A 24121-nucleotide genomic window follows, 5' to 3' on the forward strand; every position below is an offset into this window, starting at 1 on the left:
AGAGCAGGATGACAAATGCTTTCTAATGTTGGAATAGAACACTCAGTGCTCAGGGCAGCGTGTGCTTCCTTGGACAGCCTCACACCGGCGGACAAAGACAATCTTGTGTACAGTTAAGGATCTTTCAACCTATGCACATTTGAGTTTCCCCTGAACACTAAAGTTTTTTTGTATGTTATATCACTAAATTTAGTTCATTTTTATAGCTTTCTAATTTTCATCACAGGTCTTAATACAACTCTAGGAGAAACTCTAAATACATTACACAAATAAAACCTTTGATTGACCAAACTTACCTTCTCCCAGATCATAGATAGATAATGCTATAATACTCTCAGATGATTTACTAGGGTATTTTTAGTAGTCATATGTTTCAGGGTCTATTATTTTTTCTCATTAATTAAAAGTAGATATTAATGCATTACTTGCTATCATCCTATCAATGTGAGCATATATATAAAAAAGGTGAAGCTGGCTTTTAGTATACAGAGAGGTGAAAACAGTTGTCTTTTCAAAATGCCGATTTGTGCCATATTTACTTTCTGTGAATCTACAGATAACTCATTTCAATTAATTTAAAGATTCTCTTTATGAATGTCTTTAGAAGCAGAAAGCGTATCTCAAAAGTAAATCATATGTAAATTTAAAGGATAGACTTATGACTGAGGTAAAAAACAAACTTTCAAATTTATTTTATAAATACCTCAAATTCAGACCTTAAATGTACAAAACCACAAAAATGAAACCTATGTTCAGACATAGCAATATAGAATATATATATGCGTGTGTGTGTGTGTATAATTTCAGTGTGGGATTTATTTAAAGCTCTGTTAAGAAGATTTTATTACTTTCACATTGTAATGTGTGCTTTCTCATCTTGCTGTCATCATCTGTAATTTCCTGATGTCCTTCCCACATCTTGTATTACCAATAGGTAAAACATACTGTTTTGTTATCGAAGATGGGCTATTTCATCATTTATTCTATAAATATCTTGTAAATAATTACTATGTGTAAGGCATACATCAAACACAAAAATTACTGAATATATAACAGACACAAATTCATACAACTTATTACTATATCTTTTTAAATCTGTGCCATTTTTATAACTGAAGACATCTCTCTATATACTGTATGGGCAGGGAATCCAAGGAGCTGACAAATGAGAGGGAAGAGGGCCTGGCAGATATTCAACTAAATCAATAGTTTCTGATAGAAAGGTAAAGGTAAAACCCCCATGCTGGTAAGTTTTGACTGCTTTACAGTCGAGCAGAGATCAAGGACCAGCAGATGTAGAAACGTGGCATTTGCTGGAGTTTAGTATGATTCATGTCTCTTGATGGCTTGTAAATTCAAAAGATCATTCTGGCTGAATAGATTACTGTAGAATGGTATAAAGAGCCAGAGGACCCAGCCAAGCAATGCCGAACACGAGCTACAAAGTGCCTTTGGCATTTGTTGTTATTTAGACAATATTGCTATTATAGGTGAAATTTATAGAAAGCATTCATATAATTTAAGCAGTGTATCCCTGAGGTAGAAATAATATGGTTTCTGGGTTAAAAAGGCTACCAGTGAATTCTTTAAGGAGGAGAGCCGGTCCTGCAGTAATGTGATAGATGCAAGTGGTTTCTTGAGTAAAAGAATAAAAGGGTTTCTCTAAAATGTATTTCTTTCCCCCAAACAAGTTGACTGTTTGAATTAATTACAGGATTTAAAAACTAGTGCTTTTGAATCAGTAAAGGGCAACAGTCTGTAATCTTTATCTTAATATTTTAAATTGCCATGTTTTATTATTTCAAGTAGTTTTCATGCTTTACAAGCAACAGTCTCAAGAAATATACAGCCTACTGCTTCCTTCTGTAACTCCTAATCAAGTTTAACATTGTCCACTTAATCTTGAAAATGAATGTAATGCATATAGATCAAGAAACAATTGCCCTAATGGGCATACAGGCTACACCACTTTTTTTTTATTTGTTTGTTTTATTTCTTGCTCCAAGACAGAAGGTACATTCAGAGACTAATTCCATCTAATTGGCTCAAAGCATAAAACGATAGTGTGGCTTTTTTCTATACTTAGTTGTCAGGATACAATCCTTACCATAGCTACTGGGATTTAAAGGAGGAGAAATAAATAGCAGCACTTGTCTTTATTCAAGTTTGAACAAATGGAGAAATAAGACCAAAGAATAAGAAGGAGAGGAGACCTTGATTCTTAATGAAGCTCGCAGTGAGGACAAGTGAACTATAAAACGTACTTTATTGATTGTAAAGCCCACATCGTTTCACATTTTCAGGTATCCAAAATCAGTTTGCGTGTCTATCCATGGTAGACTTACAATTACTCAGTCAGCTGATGTTCACCTTTTATTTATTAGCTCATGGTTATTTTCCCTTCCAAACTCATTTATTAGATTTAAATGTTAAACCTTAGGGTGGAAATGAATGAAAATAAGAGAGGAAGAAGAAATGACTTAAGTACTTTTTTCCACAATAGCCACCCTCATTCTCTGCAGGAGCTTTCAGTTAGTCACTGGGATGTATCCTGCGTTCCATACATGATCAGAGTCGATGTTTAATATTCAACAGCACGATTTAACATGATGTTGGCTGCCACACTACACACTCACCATCAATTTTTGCTAAAGACAATGCCCTCCATTGCTTTATACCTTACAGGTCACTCTTTTATCAGCTTGTTCTGCTGTACCAGTTTTTTTTTTTTTTTTCTTTTTAAGATTTGACTATTCTTCATATAAAGTAGGAAGCTGAGAATATGGGCCACAAAATTTCACAGAAAGGAGGTCACCAGAGATTTTATCAATATTCACTGGAAAGAGAAGATATAATTCTGGTGTTTATAACTAACAAGGTAAACATAATGTGATGGGGTCATGGTTTGAAAGAAAATGGAGGTACGAAGAAGTAAGCAGGAGAATTCACTTGTTTGATCAAACACAAGTGCTGCACAATGCTGCGAAGGTATTTTTTAGGTGTAATTAGCATTTACAGTTTGTTGACTTTAAGTTAAGGAAATTATCCTCAACAAAGAGAGTAACTTCATCTATTCACTTAGTCTTAAGAGCAAAAAATGACCAGCCTGAGCAAGACTTAAACCCCATTTCTACTAAAAACAGAAAAACAAGTCAGGTGTTATGGTGAGTGCCTGTAGTCCCAGTCATTTGAGGCTGGGACAACAGGACTGTTTGAGCCCAAGAACTTGAGGTTGCTATGAGCTATGATGCCATAGCACTCTACCCAGCTATGGCCAAGACAACAGAGTGAAACTCTGTCTAAAAAAAAAAAAAAAAAAACTTAAAATTCAAGGTTTTGTGAAGAAGAAGAAACTAACAAGAGACTGAAACATTAATTCTTACCTGAATTTCCAACCTGCAGTCTTACCCTACAGATTTTAGACTTGTGAATTCTCATAACTACAGAAGCCAATTCAGTTAAAATCTCTCTGTCTCTCTCTCTATACACACACACACACATATGTGTGTTTGCGTGTGTGTGTGTGTCTACTATCTATTGCTCAGGAGCACTTTGAATCATACAGTAATATGGTCATTTATTTTTATATATTTTTATTAAAACATATCTGTTTACATTAATGTATTTATGGGGTACAATGTGCTGATGTTTTGTTTTGTTTTGTTTTGTAACCAGAGTCTCACTCTCCTGCCCAGGCTATAATGCAGCGGCATCATCACAGCTTTCTAAAACCCCAAACTTCGGGGCTGAAGCTATCTATCATCTTGCCTCAGCCTCTTGAGTAGGTAGGACTATAGGTACCCACCTAAATGTTCTACATTTTGTAGACATAAAGTCTTGAACTCTTGGACTCAAACGATCCCCCCACCTTCTGCTCCCAAAATGTTAGAACTGAGTCGCTGCCCCTGGCCTACAACATTAAAACAAATATCTAGGCCCACAATAAAGAAAATTTAAGGAACAAAAGACAAAAAGAAAAATGGAGACTAGAGACAGATTTCAATATGTATAATACACCACACTTATCACACATATATTTAAAAATTAATGGGAATGCTACGTTCTCAAAAGTAAATGATAAATGGGAAATTGTATCATAGAACAGTAATAATAACAAAGGACCAAATGAAAATTCTAGAACTTCAACAGAACAATGGATATTAAAAATACGATAATTTGAGATTGGTCAAAATATAAAGAGGATTAAGGAGCACAATGCCAAGCAATTAAAAATTTCAAGTCTAAGGCAAATAACAAAATGGATGAAAAATAAAAAAGAAGAAAAACAGTATAAAGGACACATGAAATGGATTTAATAAACATAAATTTAGAGTCACAGAAAAAAATGAGAGAGACATTGGAACAGAGATAATAATTTAGGAGAGACATACTGAGAATTTTCTAAATACAATGATGGAGTAGTTACTCGAAAAAACATAGGAATGCTGGGTAGAAGAAACAACTGATTCTACTGTAGTTGCTTTGAAATAATAATTTGTATTATGTCAGAGTCCACTTTTTTCTTCTGCCATGCATATTTTATTCTTTTCATAAAATAAGTTTATAAAATTCAGATGTCACATAGTTATTAACAATATAAGGTAAAAGGAGTAGATCGCGATAGCAGAATCCAAATGAATTTTTAAACATAGTAACAATCCAGAATCAACAAAAATTGAATGTTATCTATAAATGTGAATTCTTCAATTAGTATAGAAAAGCTCAATTTCAGTAGTCCAAATTACAAAGTCTGGATTTACAGAATTCCAATGGAAGTAATCATCTCTCTGTAGGAATCTGAACACATTTTGAGCTAATATTTGTGACACAGAGGTCATATACTCTAAGAACCTAATAATGGGTAATAAAGTTAATTGTCCTAATAAGTCATGTTTGAAAATCACATCGTGCACCATATACAGTTTTATTTTATTTATTTATTTATTTTTTGCAGTTTTTGGCTGGGGCCAAGTTTGAACCCACCACCTCTGGCATATGGGGGCGCCCCCATATACAGTTTTATAATAATGTCAAGCTTCAGAATGTAATGCTCTGGGAAGTGTGTCATATGAGGAAAAAAGCAAAAAATGTAATATTTTCCTAGTAGCATAGAGAATATGGAAGAGAGAACTTTGTAAGAAGACTCGAGAAGTGCATGTAATGTCATGTTTGAACATTTGCCCTATTTGGAAGGTGATTTTTTGAAGGTTTTTGAATAATAATATGTAGGAGCCATTACTTGGAAAAAATGGGACCAAGCTATTCCTTGGAAAAAAAGGTTTTAGAGCATATAGTCACAAATAAATGTGATAATAAATTTGAAGAAAGAAGCACTAAATGACTGAACTTGAATAAATGTAGTAGGAATTAAACATAAAATAATTTCATTTCTTTAGTAAGTTCATTGTACTCATTTAAAAATCTAATGTTCCATAGATAAAAGGATTCTGCACTCCCATTATTTGTTAGGTTCATCTTTAAAAGTGCTGCTCAAGGTATTTTTAGATATATTATGGATGTGAGACATGACTCCTATTCTCGTAGAAAAACCAGACATCTAAACACGTATTTTTATTACAAGCCTGAGAATTCTAATACTGCAAGAAAGATCCTAAATAGCACTTTAAGTTTAGAGGGAGTAGTAATTCCCATCTGTTGGTGATACCGGTTATGATGGTGGTGGGACTTATAATGAGATTTTTTAAATCTGAAAAGGTCAATTTATAGAAACTTTTATTTGATTTATTTGGTGAGAACTGAAATATATTTTTTCCATTTAGGACGAAAAAGTTAATATAGAGTATTGACGACTGGAAGAAAAGAATGGAAATAGAACATATTGTGTGAAAGCCTCGGGAAAGGGCAGAAAAACAACCTGATACATTTAGCGCAAGTATAAAGACCCAAGGCAAAAAAATAAGTAAATAAAGGCTGTGTCAGGTCTTTGGTGATCCTGAATGCCAGAGTGAAGTTATGGAACCTTTGCTGACTTGGTCAATATGGCCATGAATATTTTCCATTGTGTCTTTGAATTTTTTTTAAAAAAGAAGAATTTAACATCACTTTCTCAGGGAGAGATTTAAAAAGGAACAGCCAACCTGCTGTTACTTTTGGCATTGAGATAATGAGTGCCTGAGAATAGCATTTGCATTAGGAATAGAAAGAAAAAAGTATAATGAGAGGAATATTATAGAGTCAAGAGTCAACATTATTTAGAAGCAGATTGATTGCACCAAAATGCAGTCCACAATGATAACTTGAAGGTTTCAAGCCTAAATGACTTGAAGGATTATGAATCCATTAAAAGAAATAAGGAATACAAAATTAGAGAATATTTGGAATTAAATTATGAATTAAATTTGCTCATGCAGAACATGACTCCAGCTCCAAAAATAAAGATTGCTTGAGAAGCATGTCATATTTTCTGCTTGTAAACAGAAAAGATAAATACTGTTAATAAATAGGTAGGCTGTTTTAGGAATATAGGGTTCAATATTACTGGGGGGAAATTTTTTTTCTTATATTATGATAAATTCGAAAAAGATTGCCAAAAGTTTCTTTCTTTCCTGTGTGCGTATAACTGTGCAATGTGAATTTACCTCTTCCTCTTTTAGAAGAGGGACTCTTATCTCTCCATCCCTTGACTTCAGTATTCCCCATGTCATTTGCTTAGGCCAATGGACTGTTAGCAGATACAACAAAAATGGAGGCTTGAAATATTTTTCATTATGACTTGCCATCTCTGGCAGCTGGAAATTCTGTGCCACAATATGAATAAGCCAGAAACTTTCTTCTAGGCACCACGTGGACAATGAGAGCATTTCCAGGTAACCTACTGAGACAAAAAATTGAATCCATGCCATGTTGTCAGCTTGTGATTAGATTGCCTAGAACAGAAGACTTACTCAGGTAATAATACCTTCATGAGAAACAGTAAACATTGTTTTAAACTAATATATTTTGAAATTGTTTATTTCGCCATAAATACTGATACATAAATTGATGTATGTATCAGTATTTATACCTACAAGTGGGTTATCCCCTTAACAAAAACACAAGTTATAGGCACATAACTTGTGTTTATATATCCTAAAATGTGCCAGTATTTATGTCTACAAGTGGGTTATCCCCTTAACAAAAACACAAGTTAATGGCACACTGAAAGAATAGCATGAAATTGATTAAAAAAAAAAAAAAAGAACCATAAAAATCTCAAACTAAATGTTAATTTAAACTACCATAGTGAGGACATGAAAATAAAAATCTAGAAAGAACAATGACTTGATTAATTAATAATAAAACATTTGACAAAATATTGCTTATGATGTCATAAAAGATAGAGCATACATATGTTAAGAATTTGTGCCTGTCAAAAATTTTACCTGGCTTTTCCTGACTACCTGTTAAAAGTAATGCAAGAGACATTTGAGCCAAAGAAATAATTATTAGTTTGAAAGCATAATCTGTACAAAATATATAGGTCAGGATATGTCACATACAATTTTTTTTTATCATCAGTCCTTCCAGCCAACAAGACTTTCAAAGAAAAAAGTACCCCAGAACACAACTAACTGTGGGATTGTAATGCTGTGTTAAGATCACTGAAAAATTTTAGATGTGCAAAATAGACAAGTTCAGCTAGATAAAAAAGCTTTTCAGAACCTTAAAGGGATACCCTATAGTAATTAGGCACATAGTTCGAGCTAGCGAGAACTCGGTTTCATAAAAATGTTTGGATGTGAGTATTAAAACAGGGAGTGAACCCAAACAAGCTTTAAAGAAAATCCACCAAGTCTTTAAGAGACCTTTAATGGAGTATGCAAAAATGTCTTAGATTAAATTATATCAAGATTGCTTAAATTTCAAAATGGGATCAGATTTGTACCGAAAGAAAGTTGGATTTAGTATTACCTACTTCAATTATGGTACATTCATATAAAAAAGAAAGATCATCACAGTGGACAGAGTCAATGTTGCATCAAAGGATACAGCTAATACCAATACCAAAGAGAACAATAAACTAGTAAAACATTTTGAGGAAGGAGATATTGTACCTAGGTGTGTTTTATAATTGCTTCATGTTTTCCACCTTTTTGAACAAGAGTTTCTATTGTGATTGTCCTATTTCTTGTTGAATGTTTTAGAGTAAATAACTTGTCTTCTTCATTTAATAACTTGTATCAAAAGATAATGCACTTGAGAACCCACACCCAGTGAACATCAGGGCCTGATATAATTCATGAGATGATGAACTGTGAGACCAGTGTCCTGATTGGAAAATAATTTGGAGGTTCCTGAAATTAAAGTGAATATATTTTATGAGGAAATCACTTAGATTATGTATTAAAAAATACACTGGGGAAGATTTGTATATGATGTTAATTGGTAAAAGCTCTCAGAAACAAGTCTTTGAGGGAAGCCTCTGTGGGCAGAGGAAAGACTTGAAGGTCCGCTTATCTTCATTAGAGAGGTCCAGATCATCAAGTAGAGAGATCTACCTCATCCAGGCAATGAGGCCAAGCCCTTATAACCAGCATCAACACATAATTGTAAGAAGCCTTCACAACATGATGTATTAAAGGAGGCAACTCCCTAAGTGTGAGGGGGTTAACATTTCAACTTTATGCAGGAAACTCTCTTGCAGCTCTCACAGAGCTGGCTTAGACCAGACTGCCTGTCCATTCATAACTCTTAATAAATAAGTTACTGTTTCACAAACCCACTAAATTATTTTATTTCAAATTAATATGAGGGTAAAAATTTTTAGGTTACATTGTTCTCTCTTCCAAGGTAAAGTTCAAGTTGTAAAAGGCCCCTTTCTGGGGACCATACTGAACACACTTGCTGTGTGCCCATTAGGTGAGTTCCCGCCAACTGCTGTCCGTCTTCTCACCAATTGTCCTCCCTCCCCTCTTCCCTTTCCCTCCTCACTCTGTTGCCTTGCTAGACTATATTTGTGTTTTATTGTAGGAGACTGAGCACCGGGGTTAGGAGTGGTCACCGGTTCTTGAGGGAAGCTGGGAGTGGGACAATCTCCCCGCCAACATGGAGCTATTTTGCAGCCTGGAGACAAGCCCTCAAGCAACGGCATGCATTAATCAGTCACTCGTTAGCAAGCAGGTATTATACCTTGAACATTCGTGGTGCATTAGGGTGGGAGTCGAGCCAGTGGGGAAAGAGCACACAACCATTAAGCAGATGATCCTCTTATGTGGGCCCCCACACCTGTTGTATAATGTTTCAATAAAAGGCCATGGCAGAGATTACTCGGGGCTTCCCTGCACCTAAAGGGAGTCTACTCTCTTGCAAGCTGGTACTTCTAATCCGTGTCCCAGCTGTTTCTTTCACGTGGTGACAGGGTGCCAAGTGGCCCCCAACATTTTATTGTTTATATTATCATTTCTACATTAGTTTAATATTAGTACTGATAATATCCAATAAATTGGATATTTATTTTTCCATTCTTGAGATACTTTACAAAGAAGAATGTGTTTCAACTCTATCTGGGTAAACAAAAAAAATGTAAAGTCTCCATCTTTTTTAATGGTTGAATAGTACTCTGTGCCATACATATTCCAAAATTTTGAAGTGGTTTATTATGTACCTAGTTGATACATAGGTCTATCAGGTACATCTATATAATTAGTTTGTTTAATTTATGATAAATTAATATATTTTTCTGTGGTACAGAAATATGAAATATATGTTCCTATGTACTATATTGTTTAGTGGCCAATGTAGCTAAGAAGAAGCACTAAAAGAGCAATGAAAAATTTTAAGTTTTTTTTTTAATTTTCTTTTTAGAGACACAGTCTTACTTTGTATGGTGTCACAGCTCACAGCAACCTCCAACTCCTGGACTTACCCAATTCCTTTGCCTCAGCCTCCAAAGTAGCTGGGACTACAGGTGCCCACCACAATGCCCAGCTATTTTTTTTATCGCAGTTCAGTCGGGGCTGGGTTTGAACCCACCACCCTTGGTATATGGGGCCGGCGTCCTACCAGCTGAGCCATAGGCACCGCCCCAGAGCAATGAAATTTAACAGAAAATGTAAAATGTATACTCATATTACATAGAAAAATGAAGTAACTTGTTGATAGCACAATCCGTATTTAAAAAAATTTGTAATTGACCTGGAAGTAATTGGTCTTATTCTGTTTATTCAAGAGATATGAATAGAATATGTGCATATTTTAAATGTATGTTTATTACTTGAATACTCACTTCTCATAGGGACAATAAAACACACAACATTTGTATGTTTATATACAATAACCATTTGTGGAATGGTCCACATGGAATAATATACTCAATGCATGCATTATAAAAATATTACATCAGGGCAAATTCATAGGATGCCTTCTATTTTACTTTCTTCTGTGCATTTTATTGCCTATTCAAAGAAGTATGCATCTTCGTGGTAGCAAACAATTTAAATAATAATATTGAAAATAATGAATATATGATAAACTTATGTTTTTAATTTTAAATCCATGTCAACAGGATTGTCACACCCAAATCTCAATGCATACTAGTTTAAGTCATATCTAAAAAATACATATCATCTAATTGCATAATATATCTCTTTCCTCACACATTGTATACACAGACATAATAATCCTCTGACAATACATGAATATTTCATCTGAAATTCAATAATCATTCACCAAAAATAGACACTTCTGATTCATCATTATCATGAAGACCAATCTAGTGCACTATCATATTTAGAACAAATTATCAATTTTTATCATTAATATATGTTCCAGAATAACTAATGACAAAACAGAAATTGTGATTATTCACTCAAAGGGATCTAAATGTGTTCAAATTTTTAAATTAGAGATTTCACTCTATATTTTGCAACACAAAGGGAAATGTAAAGTTACCTTACTATCATCTGTCCCTCAAACAAAGACATCAAAAATAATCACAGTTTTCTCTACATGTGAAATTTTATCTTTCAAGTAATTCCATCTGCTTTGTCATCATCAAGCACAAATTTATTTCAAAGAATACCTTAAATAGCACATTATTTTTACTCTATATGCAAATGTGTAGGTATATAATCACTTTCCTTGTATAAACATTCAACAATTATTTTCATAAAATAGTTACAGTGTATGTAAAAGCACATCTAATTTATTCAATAATAAAGTATATCATTGCTATATTTCAAGTTTCATGTATACAGATTAAAAACAGGAGTAATAGTGGTCATTTTTAATTATATTTTATCAACTAGAGTAATTCTTAACTAAATCGAATACTGACTATACAATACTTGGTAAATTTATAAAATACAATTTTATAAATCTACTTTGTGATATAAAAGGATACATAGCTTACATTTAAAAATCATATTTAAATTTTAACATCTTAAAATTTGATAGCAAAGTATAATGTTAAGACTTACGTATTAAGGGCACATATTAAAAAAGGGAAACAAGGGAGGGAGGGAGGGAGGTGGGATTACACCTATGGTGCATCTTACAAAGGTACATGTGAAACTTAGTAAATGTAGAATATAAATGTCTTAACACAATAACCAAGAAAATGCCAGGAAGGCTATGTTAACCAGTGTGATGAAAACATATCAAATGGTATATAAAACCAGTGTATGGTGCCCCATCATTGCATTAATGTACACAGCTATGATTTAATAAAACAATAATAATAATAAAATAAATAAATAAAGGAAACAAATTTCCTAAAACGGAGAAGTTAAAATAAAAAAAAGCCATCCACATCAAACAAGTTCTGGTTAATCTAATGTACTTTCAGCATCTGAGGTGTAAGCAATTATTTTTTTTTTCTTTTTTTTTTTATTGTTGGGGATTCATTGAGGGTACAATAAGCCAGTTACACTGATTGCAATTGTTAGGTAAAGTCCCTCTTGCAATCATGTCTTGCCCCCATAAAGTGTGACACACACTAAGGCCCCACCCCCCTCCCTCCATCCCTCTTTCTGCACCCCCCCATAACCTTAATTGTCATTAATTGTCCTCATATCAAGATTGAGTACATAGGATTCATGCTTCTCCATTCTTGTGATGCTTTACTAAGAATAATGTCTTCCACTTCCATCCAGGTTAATACGAAGGATGTAAAGTCTCCATTTTTTTTAATGGCTGAATAGTATTCCATGGTATACATATACCACAGCTTGTTAATCCATTCCTGGGTTGGTGGGCATTTAGGCTGTTTCCACATTTTGGCGATTGTAAATTGAGCTGCAATTATTTTGAGGAAGTGAGGAAAAGTCTAAGAAAACATTTCACTCAAGGTGATGGGAAAAATATTCAAACTATCAAATAGAAGCTTGAGAAACTCAGCACACAAAGATCTCAAGTCCTCCAACTCCGTCTCTGTAGGTAGTGAAAGGTTCTGGACCCAAAGAAGAAAGATTATTCCATGGTGTGAAACAAAGGAAAACGGAATCCCCATTCTGTAGAAATAATGTGGTCTTTATTTCCACTTGGATGCAGGTGGGGTGAAATCAAGACAGGAATTCCACACGTGAGATAGCACGGATGGGAATTTAAAGGGTCATGGAGGGCAGCAACTGGCTGCATTCCTACTTTCTGGGAGGGACATGAGTTTGATCCTTCCTGGGTGGGTCATGAACCTGACCCTGCCTGGGTGGGAAGGATCTATTTAGCCATGTACACCTGATTCTGTCAGGTAATGGTTAGGAAGTTTCAGCCCTAGGCAGGATGCTACTATCCACTGCACTTCACCCACGTGCCTGTGATGGTGGGTAAAATCCATGGAATAGGCCCATGGGAAGAAGAATAGTGTTGCAAATTTCTATAACCAATGTACCTATATAGGCAGTTGTAAATTTGTTTTGAAAATAGCTAAAAATCAATGGTAAGGCAGATGAGAGTTAATGATTCCTAAACAGCCTGAATATGAGGTTATGTCAAGTTCAGGCCATATGTTTTTTCATATAAATTATTTACTCAACATTAAATAACTGGAAAACACAAAACAGACAGGATGGAGTTCTAGCTTCCTGGTGTTTTGCTAGTTTTTTAAAGGTTTCACACCACATATTGCAAATAAGGAAAAAAAAAATGTTGGCCATTTTGATGATTATATTTACTAGAAGCAAGGTGGAAAAACTCAACACAAAGAATCTTAAAAATTATCTCACTATCATCTGGAGAGTACAGTGGCTTTAGGGTAAATAACAGCTTATGCTTTCCTAATGCACAGTAATTTCTAATTTGGGCATTTTTTTTTCAAGGCACAGGTGCCAACTAATGAGAAAAGCTGAACCATGGAGACGCCCTGTGCATGTGTTTATGAACATAACTGCTCTCAACTGTAGCCTTTGCTTTTCCCTGAGAAAATGTCATTGTAATACTGTCAAGAAAGAGAGCAAAGAACCATGTGCAGTCAAAAAAAGACCCTCACTGTGTGATAATTCATTAGATTGTGTAAGAGAAACTTTTAAGCTTCATTGTTTAAGAAAGCTATGCTAATTACTGTTGATCTACAAATATTTATTGTCTTAAAATATTCAAAGATTAATTTGCCTTTCCAATGATTTTGTAAGTAGTGGTGATATATTTTCTTACAAAATATGCCTTATTTTAAAGGATTCCACACACTGCCTTATGCAATAATTTATAATTGTTGTATATATTTGATAGTTTAGCTGATTTATCAATTGCATGTATGTGTATAGATTTAAATATAGTCTGAGTTATCTAAATTTTTGCTGTTTTCTTTGATTTTCCAATCGCAATTCACATGCAATTTATATTTTTTATCACAAAATGTTATCTGATAACAGACCTCCTTAAAATTACTTTTTTAGCTTGTTAAAAATTTTATAAAAATGTGTTTCCTAATTCTAAGACCAGAAACACAAACAAAACTATGAAACATATTTTACATTTCACTTTTTAAATTTATATTCCATGCTTATCAACGAATGCACAAAGAGATTGTAGAGAAATAGCCAAATTTTTCTTTATATTTTAAATGAAAAATAAGAGACACATTGCCAATGTTTTAGAATAAATGTAAATTTATGGTAATCTCCATATATAATTATAGATCTATATGTATCTTCTATTTCTCTATCAATCTATCATTGTCTATCAACTTTACAGTGACAATTTTACTAAGCATATATCAATACTTAAACCCTTAACATGTTGCAGGTCCCAGATTAAACGTCACCTCCAAATATAGGATTTGGCTTCCTATTCCCCTCTACCTCCTCACACAGCACCTGAGATACATTTTTATTACCTGTATCATAATGGTGATTATTTATTTTTATTTTTATTTATTAATTTGTTTTTTTATTAAATCACAGCTGTGTACATTAATGTGGTCATCGAGCACCATACACTAGTTTCATAGACCGTTTGACACATTTTCATCACACTGGTTAGCATAGCCTTCCTGGAGATATTAAACTATAAAAATACTAGAAGAGAACACAGGGAAAACCCTTGAAGAAATCAGTCTGGGCGAGTATTTCATGAGGAGGACCCCCCGGGCAATTGAAGCAGCTTCAAAAATACACTATTGGTACCTGACCAAACTAAGAAGCTTCTGCACAGCCAAGAACACAGTAAGCAAAGCAAGCAAACAGCCCTCAGAATGGGATAAGATATTTGCAGGTTATGTATCTGACAAAGGTTTAATAATCAGAATCCACAGAGAACTCAAACGTATAAGCAGGAAAAGAACAAGTGATCCCATTGCAGGCTGGGCAAGGGACTTGAAGAAAAACTTCTCTGAAGAAGACAGGCACATGGCCTACAGACATATGAAAAAATGCTCATCATCTTTAAGCATCAGAGAAATGCAAATCAAAACTACCTTGAGATACCATCTCACTCCAGTAAGATTAGCCCATATCACAAAATCCCAAGATCAGAGATGTTGGCATGGATGTGGAGAAAAGGGAACACTTCTACATTGCTGGTGGGAATGCAAATTAATACATTCATTTTGGAAAGATATATGGAGAACACTTAGAGATCTAAAAATAAACCTGCCATTCAATCCTATAATTCCCCTGTTAGGCATATACCCAGAAGACCAAAAAATCACATCATAAAAAAGATATTTGTACCAGAATGTTTATTGCAGCCCAATTCATAATTGCTAAGTCATGGAAAAAGCCCAAGTGCCCATCGATCCACTAATGGATTAATAAATTGTGGTATATATACACCAGGGAATATTATTCAGCCTTAAAGAAACATGGAGACTTTACCTCTTTCATGTTTACGTGGACAGAGCTGGAACATATTCTTCTTAGTATCTCAAGAATACTTCTTAGTATCTTATCTTAGAACATATTCTTCTTAGCATCTCTTGAGTATCTAAAGTATCTCAAGAATGGAAGAACAAGTACCCAATGTACTCATCCCTACTATGAAACTAATTTAGGGCTTTCACATGAAAGCTATAACCCAGTTACAACCTAAGAATAGGGGGAAGGGGGAAAGGGAGGGGAGGGAGGGGGGAGGTGGGCAGAGGGAGGAGGATTGGTGGGATAATGGTGATTATTTGAATGATTGTATCTCCACCGTATCTCCCTGGCTGAATCAACCATGAGGCACCTAAGAGTAGAAAATTGTATCTTTTCTTCACTCCATTGTCAATATGTTCATGTAATAAGGTCACTAATTGATTTAGAAAAATGTTGGCTACATAAATATTAATAAATTCCCTAACCAGTATTTGTGCCAATATATGACGTAACATGTATTATATAAACTTAAATCAGTCCCATTCAGGGTCAGTTTGGACATTTAGTTTAACTCTGCTAAATTTCTGTTCCCTTTCAATCATATATAAAATGGCACTTTAAAAGTATTTTCCTTAACTTTAAAATGGTGACTATGCACAATATATTCTTATCAAAATTTATCAACACAATACACATGCTTAAACACACAAAAAAATTAAGGTTTAATATTAAATTTTATACTATATTATATATCAGCTCTAAATTTAGATAAAATTATTTTTAAAAAGATAGGAAGTACATAAAATGTAGAAAGTATAATAGAAATATAGAATTTTCTTTTAAAATTATCATTCATGAATTCACAACACAGTGAAAAGCCTAATAGGCTATTGTGCCAAGTATTTTTTTGTCTTCTCCTGTGAAACTATGTAGTAATCGTGATCTGGATGTGAATCTGGATGAAGGTGTAGTTGATATTAGTAGAGATTATCGACAAATGCCAATATATGCATACACATGCACACATATGAGTGTACTTAGGCATGTGTTTATATGCATATAATCCTTGTGAATGGAAAACACACAACACAGATATGCCCTAATGCAAGATACATTTGAATTTTGCATTTTAATTGTAGCTTTTGTTCATTTAAAATCACTTTCTTAATACTTCCCTATGGAATTAATTTTAAAATATTTTTAACTGTTAGAAATAACTATCTCTTTTTTCATCTAAGATGATCCCAATTGGTGTACAGTCTCTGTGCAGCACCTGTCCATCTCTCATAAAAAAGAATTGCCATATGAGTGGATAGTCATTCAATGTGATGGGTAAATAATGTTAACTGAAATGACCCGTGCTTGCTACAGTTTTCTTGACCATATATCTATAGGGTATCCCAAATGTCACTATACATAGGAAAAAAATGGAAATTATAGCTAAATGCATCTTTATTCACAAAATATTCTCTACCTATTTATAATAAAATTTCACAAAATATTTTCTACCTTGCCACCTTTTTCTACAAACACACACACAAAGTCATCTTTACCACTCATGGTGAACATATTCTAAGATATCATTGTTATAACTTTTTATAACTTGTCCTATGCACGGTGACTTCTGGGACATTCTGCATATCCTCTCCAAGATAAGTAGGCTGGTGTCTTCCCAATTCTTTAAATCTTTATGCTGTTCTTGTGTGGGGCTCAGCAATATGTTTTACTTACTACATAAATCTAATGTAGCCACAGCTTTCTTTTGTGTCATATATAGTAGGCTATGTCCTCTATATCAGTATAGAAAAAGAAATGTATTAGAGGCAAATTGGGGTAAAGAGTGTTCTGGACAATTGTTAAGACAATATCGATATCACTTCCACCCAAATTATTTGCATGTATCTTAATATGTTTATGCAACTGTAATAAAATACTTGATACTAGGTACTTTATAAATAAAAGAATTTCATTTCTCATAGAGGCTCCTGGGTGGTTCACAATCATAGTGCATCACTTAAGATAATGGTCTCTGGGTTAGGCGCAGTGGCTCATGTCTGTAATCCTAACACTCTGGGAGGCAGACACCGGTGGATTGTTTGAGCTCAGGAGTTCAAGACCAGCCTGAGCAAGAGTGAGACCACTGTCTCTACTAAACAAACAAACAAACAATAATTTCCTTACTATTAGCAATTCCGACATGTTCCACTGAGTTTGTGTGGAGCTGAGTTTGTGTATGTGGTATCATATCAAGTGAAAGTACAAACTATTAGCAGAGTGATCAAAATAACTACTAGTCTCATGAACTTCTAGAAGGTGAATATCTAACATACTGGTATTAAAGGGGACTTGTGATGATGCATAACATTTTCTAGAAAACAAAAAGAGAGTATGTACCAAGGGAATAAAAAGCAAAAAGTCAGGAAGGAGAGCAGATCAGGTCCATTATTGTCAGTTAGAAAAAAAAATAGTTGGATATCAAGGAGGTAGGTGCTTGTAGTCTTAGCTACTTAAAAAAAAGGAAAAAAGATAAAATAGTCTCCAGTTCCATCTAAGTTGCTGCAAAGTGCATTATTTTATTTCTTTTTGTGGCTGAATAGTATTCCATGCTATGTACGTGTGTGGGAGGTGCATACCTGCATGTGTGTGTGCATGTGTGTATTTCCTTATCCACTCATCAGTTGATGGACATTTGAGTTGAGTTGTTAACATATCTTTGCTACTGTGAATTGTCCTATAATAAATATTCAAAGATAGGTGAATTTCTTATAAAGCGACTTTATTTGGGTGGTGGAACTGCTGGATTAAATGATAGGTCTAATTTTAGATCTCGCAAGAATCTCCATAGTGCTTTCTGTAGCAGTTGCAAAATCTGTATTTTCATCAACAATTTCCTTTTCACTGTACCTGTGCCAACATCTCTTGTTTTTGGACTTTTTGTTTTTGTGCTTGAGACAGGCTTTTGTTCTGAGATAGGGCTAAAAGCGAGTGGTGTCTTTATAGCTTACTGTAACCTCAAATCCTAGGTTCAAAAGATCCTCATTACTCAGCCTCCTGAAATGCCAGAATTACAGTTGTGTGCCATTATACACAGTTTATTATTAGTAGTACATTTTACAGAGACAGAGTCTCATTCTTTCTCAGTCTGGTCTCAAACTCCTGGCCCCTAGCAATCGTTCTGCCTTGACCTCCCAAAGTGTTGGGATTACAGACATGAGCCACCAGGCCTGGCCTTTTGTGATTTTTTAATAATGCTGAGTCTGACAAAGGTAAGGTGTTACTCATTGTGGTTTTGATTTGAACTTCCCTGATAATTAGTCATCTTGAGCATTTGTTAATGTATTTGTTTTCCATTTGTCTATTTTTTGAAAAGATTCTATTCATGTATTTTGCCCATTTTGTTTTTATTTTATTTTATTTTTTTTTTGTAGAGACAGAGTCTCACTGTACTGCCCTCGGGTAGAGTGCCGTGGCGTCACACAGCTCACAGCAACCTCCAACTCCTGGGCTTAAGCGATTCTCTTGCTTCAGCCTCCCGAGTAGCTGGGACTACAGGCGCCCACCACAACGCCCGGCTATTTTTTTGTTGCAGTTTGGCCGGGGCTGGGTTTGAACCCGCCATCCTCGGCATATGGGGCCGGCGCCCTACTCACTGAGCCACAGGCGCCGCCCTGTATTTTGCCCATTTTGATGGGATTTTTTTTCTTGCTGATTTGAGTGCTTTGTAGATTCTGGATATTATTCATATTTCATGTATGTGTATGTAATAATATGTGAATATTCTTCCATTTTGTAGGTTGTCCCTTTACTCTGTTGAGTATTTCTTTTGCTATGCAGAAACTTTTATTTCCATTTTCTTTTTTTTTTTTTTTTTTGTAGAGACAGAGTCTCACCTTATCGCCCTCAGTAGAGTGCCGTGGCATCACGCAGCTCACAGCAACCTCCAAATCCTTGGGCTTAGGCAATTCTCTTGACTCAGCCTCCCAAGTAGCTGGGACTACAGGCGCCACAACGCCCGGCTATTTTTTTGTTGCAGTTTGTCTGGGGCTGGGTTTGAACCTGCCACCCTCGGCATATGGGGCCAGTGCCCTACCTGCTGAGCCACAGGCGCCACCCTATTTCTATTTTCTAATAGTCTTTGTATGGATATTATAGAATAAAGCATAACTTGTAAGCTATTAATAGTTTAGTCATTACTTTATATTTACTTTGTTAAATTTATTGTCTGTGCATTCATAATAAAATTTAAGTTAAATTTTAAATTAAAAAATTTTAACTACACTGAATTTTAAATATAATAGTAAAATGTAAGATACAAATTAAAATATAAACTTTTGTTATAATAGTGGAGATATTTATTTTGTACTGTTACCTAACAAATCACAGTTATATGCATATCACAGTAATTATTCATGCAATATAAATACGTAGTAACTTGGAAAATAGTAGAATCTTAACACCAGGTAAGAACTTTATGCATTGTACTGCAATCATTTTCCCAAATCTTTCATATTTCCATAAGAGAAGTTGGTGGTTACAGGAATGTCTCAGTCATGCATAAATCCAGCTGTCTATAAATTGTAAGCTTAACTCTGCTTCCAGTGTAGTAAAATATAATTGTATAATCTGTCAAGGGGTGAATAAACTTTTACTCATATTACATTTATGGTCTTGTAGGGAGTGGAATACTTAAAATTTTGCTTTACTTTCAAATGACAAATAAAAACAAATTTCTTATACAGTTTACTTTTACCCACCTATCTCAAGTATGGACTTTAAATAAAAAAAAGATATTTGAATATTACAATAATATAAATACTGAGTAGAATAAATTAAATGATTTTAATCTTATGTATTTAAACGGCAAATTTTCCTAATGCTTTCGACTTATCTTAAATGATTGCAAATAAATCAGGATTCTTTGTTGGTTACTTTCAATAGCTCTTAATCATTAATAATGATGCAAACATACAGAGACACACACAAAAATTACAATATCTTCTATTAGTTTAAAATATACCTACCTTCAGTCCTTTTGTGCTGCCTTCAATTTTTTTGTGCAAGTCTGTTATTAAAATTTATCTAAATACTTTCTCTACAGTTATTAAAATATCCCAAACTTTAGAGTTTTCTATTTTTGTATTGTATTCCAATATTGTAATTCACTTAACATTGTTATACTTCTTATCTCAGTATTAACTTTCTTTTGTATCTTTGCATCCATGACAATACAGCACAGAGATAAACAATATTTCATTTTAATAGCATATATTCAGAAAATTGCTACATCTTTGAACTCCAAAATAAAATTGTATATTTGATGTAGTAATACATAAGTATGTTAAGATAGTAAACATTTACTCAGGAGGTATTTTAAATTTTTATTCATTCTTGCAGGAAAAGAAATCCCTTTATAATTACATTTTAAGCACAATACTTTGGCAACCAGGATACCAAAGACTATGAAAAAGAAACATGTTACCTTTGAACAAATAAATCTGTTGGAAGGTAGTGAATGAGAAACACAATAGTGTGGTAGATTTTTTTTATTAATTTCTATAAGGCAGGCCAAGTGCAAACATTGTGTAGGAGATGGAAATGGAGTCAGATTGCCTTTATAGTGGATAGTTTGATAGTTGTTTAGGGATTGCCAAAAACATATAACCATAATACCTATATGTACATTAAAAACTATTTCTATGTTTAGCTCTATTGCATCTGTCTATGTACAGATACACACACAATAAGTCTTCATAAAACTTATACTAATTTGTTGTATCATGCGTGAAGATGTAGTTTGAAACACTAATAAAGTAAGACATCAGTTTGAAAACAATACATCAGAGCGACATGAATTATACTAAAAGTGAATGAAGAATGGACATTAAATTTGTGCATCTGGAATGGAAGAATTGTACAATCATTGATGCTTTATGAAAACTTCATAGGGCAATGCCTCAAAGACATACACAGTTTACAAATGAAGAATTCATCTTAAGAAGAAATGAGATGATTTTGAAGATGATGGCCATTGCAGAAAAACATTGACATCAACTTGTGATGAGAAAATTCATCCTGTCCATGCCCTAATAGAAGGACAAAGATTAACAGCACTAACAATACCTATCATAGATATATCATACATATTTCAAATGGTTCAGCTTATATGATTCTTATGGAAAAACAAAGGTTGAGGAAACTTTCCAAAACTTTATGCCAAGGACAGCTGCAGTCAAGAGCAAAGCTTTTAATTGAAATTTTAAACACTTGAGATCAACATCCTCAAGAATTTCTTTGAAGAATTATAACAGAAAATTAAACATGGCTCAATTATAAAGAAAAAGTACAATCAAAGTAATGGGCCAGAAAGTCTGAGTCCAGAGCCTGATAACTAAACAAGCTGATAGTGTAACTTCTTTTCTGTATCTGAAGGCCTGAGAAATAGAGATAGATGAAGTTGACCACCATGAACCTGGTGCTTCAAGAGCAGAAGGTGAATGTCCCAGCTCAGGTAAAAAGAGAGAGAGATTTTGTGCTCTCTCTGCCTTTTTACCTAAATGAATTGAATGATGCCTGCCTACACTGGTAAGGATAGATCTTAAATACTTAGTTTAGCTATTGAAAGGACAATCTTTTCTCAAAACACTCTCAGTGATACACCCAAAAATGACATTTCATTAGCCATCTGGGTATCTTTTAACCCAATCGAGTTATCTGATATAATTAACCATTATAATAGTAATTGCTGAATGTCCCTGTCTATATTACTGTGTCAATGTGTACTTGACAAATGCAAGGATTTCCCTAATGATGAGAAGAGATTATCCAGGGAGAATAGAATAAAATGTAGCAACCAGTAATCTTTGTGTGGAATTTTTCCATAAGAATGTGACAGCAACTGGAAGTAATGAGGAAATCAAAAAGTATATAGTGATTTTAAAATCTAATGAAGGTCTACTTTTTTAGCTCTGCAATCCATGATTAGTTTGAGCCTTGGAAGGACCACTTATTGTTAAGTGATGCAGAAAAATATGTCAGGCCTTATATATAGTACACAATATTTGAACACAAGTTAAACAGCATAAGTTTGTGTAAATTAAGAACTAAAGTCCTAAAGTAATTCTGTCCTACTGCTGGTGACAAAAACGGTAGGCAATTTACTCATTAAAAGTAAATAAAGTGTTATACAATTCCCAATTAAGGGTACCTTACCTTATTCCCACCCATCATTTTGGAACTAAAAATGGTAGATAAACATCAGGGATTTTACTAAGAAAATTCTGAGTACCAGGGGTCTGGAATATTATTTTGGCATTTTATGAGGTCTGCTGGAAAGGATGACATAGAGTCACAGTTCTGCAAGAAGTTTGGAATTCTACATTTTTTATAAATTTACCATATAGAAATTTCTAATACAAGAGGTTTTTGGATTGCGTTTGGATAACCTTTTTTCCCCCTTTGGCACTGGGGAAATTTTATGTTCCAAAATTATATGGTTTGGGAACATAAAATGCTCTTTTTGTCATATGGAAACTTGAGTATCATAGCAGAAGTATGATACAGAAGCAATTTCCACTTTCACATTCTTATTTCCTTAAGCATTTGTTAATATGAATCTATCACTTTATACAAGAAATTACAATGAATCAAGAAAAATTGATTTTAAAATTAATCAAGAAAAATTTATTTTAAAATTATTGGATTCTTGAAAATTAAGGAAGATGGCCAACGGGTAGCAACTCTCAGCAAGGCTCCTGGGCAGAGGAAGAAAAACTGGACAAACTCGGACTCTATGAAGCCAAAGGAAGGGAGCTGAGCCAAGAAGAAGTTCAGCAAGCTGTAACTCCAAGAAAAAACATTCAAGAAAACAAATTTCATGGGGGTGCCTGTGGCTCAAAGGAGTAGGGTGCTGGCCCCATATACTGGAGGTGGTGGGTTCAAACCTGGCCCTGGCCAACAACTGCAAAAAAAAAAAAAAGAAAGAAAGAAAACAAATTTCAGGTACAAAGCTTATCAACTAGAGGATGGGAGAGCCCTCCCACAAGCAGGAGGCCTGCCGCAGACAATCTACGAATGAGCAGGAAACAAAGACCTCTGATTTTACCTCACTGGAGAGAGCTGCTAAACTCCAGGTCTCTTTCTCCAGGGAGGTCCCACTTATGAACCTAGACACCACCCTGCCAAGCACAAAATTGACAGATATTTTCCCTCACAAATCCAAATTCCCAGTCCACTCTTCCCCCTCACACAGCAGTCTGAAGTTCTGCCCTTTGCAGAGCACAGTGTTTGGTCTTGTCCTGAGAGATCTGGGCATAGTTTGGACCACCAACCATTAGGATGGAATCTATGACTAAAGGGGAAGAAAGAGGGTGTGGGAAGAAAGGGACACTCAGCAGGAGGAGGAGCAGTCCCCTGGTTATGACTATGCCCTGCCAGTGGTGGTGTTGACCCTCGGTTGTGATTGTGTCTTGTGAGACAGGGTGCAGAACCCCAAGCTCTGACAGCACCCACAGTGGGAGAGAGGTTGCCCCATGTGGACTGAGTTCAGTAAACAGGTCTGGTCCCCAGCCCCTGCAGGGCCTGCGAGCAGAGGCTTGCTAGGCGTGGACTGAGACCTGAGAGCAAGAGCATGGTCCCATGATTCCAACAAAACCCTCAAGCAGTGGCTTGCTGGGCATGAACCGAACCTGAGGACTAGGGCGTGGTCCCCTGTCTCCAGCGGCACTGGTGAGCAGAGGCTTACCAGGTGAAGACTGAGACCTGCGGGAGGGGTGCAGTGCACTGACTCTAACAGAGCCTGAGAACAGATGCTTCTCAGGCAGTGGACTTAGCCTGGCATGTGGGGGCATGGTCCCCTGACTCCAACTGATCTGGCAAGCAGAGGCTAGCTGAATGTG

The sequence above is a fragment of the Nycticebus coucang genome, chromosome 1, assembly GCF_027406575.1.
Source record: "Nycticebus coucang isolate mNycCou1 chromosome 1, mNycCou1.pri, whole genome shotgun sequence".
In the NCBI taxonomy this organism is placed as follows: Eukaryota; Metazoa; Chordata; class Mammalia; order Primates; family Lorisidae; genus Nycticebus; species Nycticebus coucang.